Below are 6,000 nucleotides of genomic sequence, written 5' to 3' on the forward strand. Positions count from 1 at the left end.
CCTCAAAAGCAGCGACTCAGGGAGGACTAGGTAATACTTTCAACAATCAAGATTTAAAATAAAAGAAGTCGAAAGTATCAACCTAAATACCTCAGATCAGGGGGCGCGTTAAACCTCTAATTGGCTACTTCAGTGTTTTAAAAACCTACATGTCAAGTTCGCATGCGACAAAGGTGTGTGGTGTCCCGATTTTATTAGATTCCTTTCCAGGAGCCGAAGGTTTTCAATACTCAGGATGAATACTGGTCAGATGAAACCGGAGCCGAGATGTAGGCTGCTAGAACCATTATATATGCTGACCTTTTCAGGTTATTACCCACATGTTCATTTACAAAACATTCATGCACAATAATTAGTGAGTGTATTTAATTTTAAAACTTTAAGGTTTTAAACAGACCTAAATAATAGGGTAACATCGCCACCTAATGGCTTCATGAAAATTAGATGCTTCTAATTTTCATTCCATTTTTCTATATAAATATAAGCTTATATAATATAGATATTTATGCCCTAGCCGGTTTGGCTCAGTGGATAGAGCGTCGCCCTGCAGACTGAAGGGTCCCAGGTTTGATTCTGGTCAGGGCACATACCGGGGTTGTGGCTCCATCCCCAGTAGGGGGGCATGCAGGAGGCAGCCAATCCATGATTCTCTCTCATCATGGATGTTTCTATCTCTCTCTCCCTCTCCCTTCCTCTCTGAAATCAATAAAAATATAAAATAAATAAGTAACTTCATTTTTTAAAAATTAAAAATATATAGATATTTATAATCCTTATAGATGGTGGATCAGAGAAATTTTGGATCTGAGTATTAGAGTAAATCATAAAACATTTATATATTACACTGAGTGGCCAGATTATTATGACCACCCCATCAGTACAATGAAGTGAATTAGTTATGCAAATAATCCTATCTAATAAAAGAGAAACATGGTAATTGGTGTACGACCGCTACCCTTCCCATTGGCTAATCAGGGCGATATGCAAATTAACTGGCAGCCAAGATGGCGGTCGGCAGCCAGGCAGCTTGAAACTAACATGAGGCTTGCTTGCTTCAGTGACGGAGGAAACCAACGTTCCCCGCCTGCCTTGCCGGCCTCTGAGCCTGCAGTTTGAAACATTTTAACAAATATAGAAGCTAAAAAAAACCCAGAAACCAGCTTTCAGCGAGCTGGGATCTCAGAGCTGGAGTCAGAGCTGGAGTTATACATTGTTTCGATTACCTACTTTCAGCAGCGGAGGCCTAAGAGCTGGAGCCTCAGAGCTAAAGCTGGCCCAGAATTTTTAAAAAAAAGAAAGAAAGGAGTGGTTGGGAGCTTCCGTCACCCGCCAGCCTGAAAACAGCCCTCAGCCCCTCACCCAGGCTGGCCAGGCACCCCAGTGGGGACCCCCACCCTGAAGGGTGTGTGACCAGCTGCAAACAGCCATCATCCCCTCACCCAGGCTGGCCAGGCACCCCAGTGGGGACCCCCACCCTGATCCAGGACACCCTTCAGGGCAAACCAGCCAGCCCCACCCATGCACCAGGCCTCTACCCTATATAGCAAAAGGGTAATATGCCTCCCGGCACCGGGATCAGCATGACAGGGGGCAGCGCCCAAACCCCCTGATCGCCCTGCAGCTCTGTGTGTGACAGGGGGCGGGGCCACAACATCCCTATCCGCCCTGCTCTGTTTGTGACAGGGGAAGGTGCCCCAACCTCCTGATCAGCCCTGCTCTGTGCCTGATACGGGGAGCTCCCCAACCTCTGATCGCCCTGCGGCTCTGTGTGTGACAGGGTGTGGCGCCCCAACCCCCTGATCGGCCCTGCTCTGTGTGTGACAGGGTGCGGCGCCACAACCCCCCTCCCCCCCCCACGGGCCCTGCTCTGTGTGTGATGGGGTAGGGCCATAACCTCTCCATCGGTCCTGCCCTGAGTGTGACAGTGGCAGCGTCCCAACCCCCTGATCCGCCCTGCTCTGTGTGTGACAGGGGGCGGCGCCCCAACTCCTCTATCGGCCCTACTCTCTGAGTGACAGGGGGGAGCTCCTCAACCCCCTAATGGGCCCTGCTCTGTACATGACGGGGGGAGTGCCCCAACCCCCTGATCGACCCTGCTCCGTGCGTGACAGGGGGGAGCTCCCCAACCCCACTGATGGGCCCTGCTCTGTACGTGACGGGGCGGGGGGAGCTCCCCAACCCCTTGATCGACCCTGCTCCGTGCGTGGCAGGGGGTGGCGCCGCAACCTCCCCATCGACCCTGCCTTGAGTGTGACAGGGGGCGGTGCCCCAACCTCCCAATGGGCTCTACCCTGAGCGTGACTGGGGGTGGCATCACAACCTCCCGATCCGCCCTGCTCTGTGCATGACAGGGGGCGGCGCCCCAACACCCCAGTCGGCCCTGCTCTGAGCCCGACCAGGAGCTGCACCTAGGGATTGGGCCTGCCCTCTGCCACCCGGGAGCAGGCCTAAGCCAGCAGGGCATTATCTCCCGAGGGGTCCCAGACTGTGAGAGGGCACAGGCCGGGCTGAGGAACCTCCCCCTTCCCCCCGAGTGCACAAATTTTTGTGCACCGGGCCTCTAGTAATGATAATAAAACCTTGAGAGTATTTGCTTAGGAATTTTTCAATATTCAGTATTTTTGGAAGTGTCAATGAAGTACTGATGGGGTGGTCATAATAATCTGGCCAGTCAGTGTCTATTACAGAGGAAAACAAAGAAACACAAGTAAAGAGAATTTTAGCAAGTGATGATTAAATTTTCAAATTATTTTAATGTCTAGCATAAAAACATTAAATAATTTACAAATATCAGTTTGTAAATACTCTAAAACAGTAATAAGACATGCTGTTTTAATGTAATATATTGCTATATTAAGTATTAAATAAACAATCTTTTACATAAAGGTGTGCAAACCAAAACAAACAAAAAGGCCTCCATAGTAAATAGATTAAACCAAAGGTTCAGGATCACAAATCCTCTGAGAAGAAATAGAAAGTCAAGCTTTTGCCCAGCCAGTGTGGCTCAGTGGTTGAGCATCAACCTATGAACCAGGAGATCACAGTTCAATTCCCAGTCAGGGTACATGCCAGGTTGCTGGCTCTATCCCCAGTGGGGGGCGTGCAGGAGGCATCCAGTCAAGGATTCTCTCATATCATTGATGTTTCTCTCTCCCTTCTTCTCTGAAATCAATAAAAAAATATTTTTTAAAAAGTCAAGCTTTTGAGATGTTAAATATGTTTTAATATATATATCATATTATTGATAGTATTACAGATGTCTCTCATTTCTGCCCCCTTCACTCCTCTTCTCCCAGCCCCTACCCAACACCCCCAGGTCTTCACCACACTATTGCCTGTGTCCATGGGTTATGCGTATCTATAATAATAAAAGTGTAATATGCTAATTAGACCAGACAGCTGAATGACCTTGTGATGTCCTTCCAGATGAAGCTGGGGCTGTGAGAGCCGACCACCTTGCAGGAATTTCATGCATCGGGCCTCTAGTTGGTATGTAAGCTCTTTGGTTTATCTCTTCTCGCCCCCAACCCCACATCGAGGTGTGTCAGTCTGGTCCATGCCTCTGCTTCGGGTCTTATTTGGTTGGTCAGTTCATTTTGTTCATTAGATTCCACAGATAAGTGAGATCATGTGACATGTGTCTTGCTCAGTTTGGCTTATTTCACTCAGCGTGATATCTAATGAACTGAGAGGCCACCTCCCACCAACAAGCGCATTTTTCAGCCAAGCTGGGCCAACCCGGCCAGGTGACACGGAGAAGCCGGGCCAACCCTGTGCAGGTGACACGGAGAAGCTGGCCAACCCCCTTCAGGTGACACGGAGAAGCTGGCCAACCCCCCTCCAGGTGACACGGAGAAGGTGGCCAGCCCCGTCCAGGTGACACGGAGAAGGTGGCCAACCCCGTCCAGGTGACACGGAGAAGCCGGGCCAACCCCCTCCAGGTGACACGGAGAAGCCTGGCTAACCCCGTCCAGGTGACACGGAGAAGCCGGCCAACCCCGTCCAGGTGACACGGAGAAGCCGGCCAACCCCCTCCAGGTGACACGGAGAAGCTGGGCCAACCCCGTCCAGGTGACACGGAGAAGCCGGCCAACCCCGTCCAGGTGACACGGAGAAGCTGGGCCAACCCCCTCCAGGTGACACGGAGAAGCCGGGCCAACCCCGTCCAGGTGACACGGAGAAGCTTGGCCAACCCCGTCCAGGTGACACGGAGAAGCCTGGCTAACCCCGTCCAGGTGACACGGAGAAGCCTGGCTAACCCCCTCCAGGTGACACGGAGAAGCCTGGCTAACCCCGTCCAGGTGACACGGAGAAGCTGGCCAACCCCGTCCAGGTGACATGGAGAAGCTGGGCCAACCCCCTCCAGGTGACACGGAGAAGCCTGGCCAACCCCGTCCAGGTGACATGGAGAAGCCTGGCCAACCCCCTCCAGGTGACACGGAGAAGCCTGGCCAACCCCGTCCAGGTGACATGGAGAAGCCTGGCCAACCCTGTCCAGGTGACACGGAGAAGCTGGCCAACCCCATCCAGGTGACATGGAGAAGCTGGGCCAACCCCCTCCAGGTGACACGGAGAAGCCTGGCTAACCCCGTCCAGGTGACACGGAGAAGCCGGCCAACCCCGTCCAGGTGACATGGAGAAGCCTGGTCAACCCCCTCCAGGTGACACGGAGAAGCTGGCCAACGCCCTCCAGGTGACACGGAGAAGCTGGCCAACGCCCTCCAGGTGACACGGAGAAGGTGGCCAGCCCCCTCCAGGTGACACGGAGAAGCCGGCCAACCCCCTCCAGGTGACACGGAGAAGCCGGGCCAACCCCGTCCAGGTGACACGGAGAAGCTGGCCAACCCCCTCCAGGTGACACGGAGAAGCCGCCCAACCCCGTCCAGGTGACACGGAGCCATGGTAGAACAACCAAACAACCGGTCGCTATGATGTGCACTGACCACCAGGGGATCACAGGACGCCTGGGCAGCTCCACTCTATGCTAAACCACACAAGGCTCAGCATGACTCTGGCTAAACTGCTCAATGAACGTATCCGTTACGCGTGTTTAATGGAGGCACTGACTGTAGAGCCCCAGCTCCACATTTCCTCTGACCCTCTGTGACCTCGAATCCACGGATCTTACATTTCCACGTCCCCTGCTCCTCTCAGGAGTTACCACCCTCCTCACTGGGTTAGATTCCATGGCCGCTCCTCGGACCTCGTCCCTGCCCACAGCCCTTTCCCCGCTCACGCTGCTCACTCTCCTGGCAAACCCCAGCCTTCGTTCATTCCGCCTCTTCGCCGCCTGCACCCCGGCACCTGTGCGGCTGGGCTGGGTGTGCAGACAAGGCACAGTCCTGCTCCTTTTCAAACGGAAATGAATTCAAATTCATTACAAGACCCCACGCAGGCCCTGGCGTGGCCCAGGGACCCTACTGCCCTTCAATGCCCTCACATGCTCTCCTAACGCCACCCCCTGTTCTCTTCTTGGCATCCAGCACTCCCTCCGCCCTCACTTTGTCCATGAACTTGCTTTCTACTGCTCAGGCGGGGGGGGGGGGGGGGGGGGGCGGGGGGGGGGAGGCAGATTAATGGATGAGAGGACGAAAAAGGTCCCAGAACACAGCCTCCCCCGCCAGCATCTGGGCCCTAGACTGCCGCTTCGCAGGTAAACTGCTCACGGGTCCCAGGCCACTCCCACTGTGCGCCCAAGACCCGCCTCCCCAGCCCAGCCGGTCTCCCCACACCCACTCCACTGGGTCTCTCCCATCAGGACACAGATGTGCCTCATGTTCTCCGCTCATAAACAATCCATTCTTGATCCCACACCCCTCTCTGGAGACCGCCCCATCTCCAGTTCTCCCCGCCCCCATTCTCTCTGAAACGGCTCTTAAGACGCCCTACAAGCCCTGCCCTGCTGAACCCCAGGTCACGTCTCCACCCCCCTCACTGGCACCACGCACAGCGGTCACTCCCTCGGGTTTGAAACACGTCCTCCTGGCTTTCAGGACACAC

The sequence above is a fragment of the Myotis daubentonii genome, chromosome 5 (assembly GCF_963259705.1).
Source record: "Myotis daubentonii chromosome 5, mMyoDau2.1, whole genome shotgun sequence".
In the NCBI taxonomy this organism is placed as follows: domain Eukaryota; kingdom Metazoa; phylum Chordata; class Mammalia; order Chiroptera; family Vespertilionidae; genus Myotis; species Myotis daubentonii.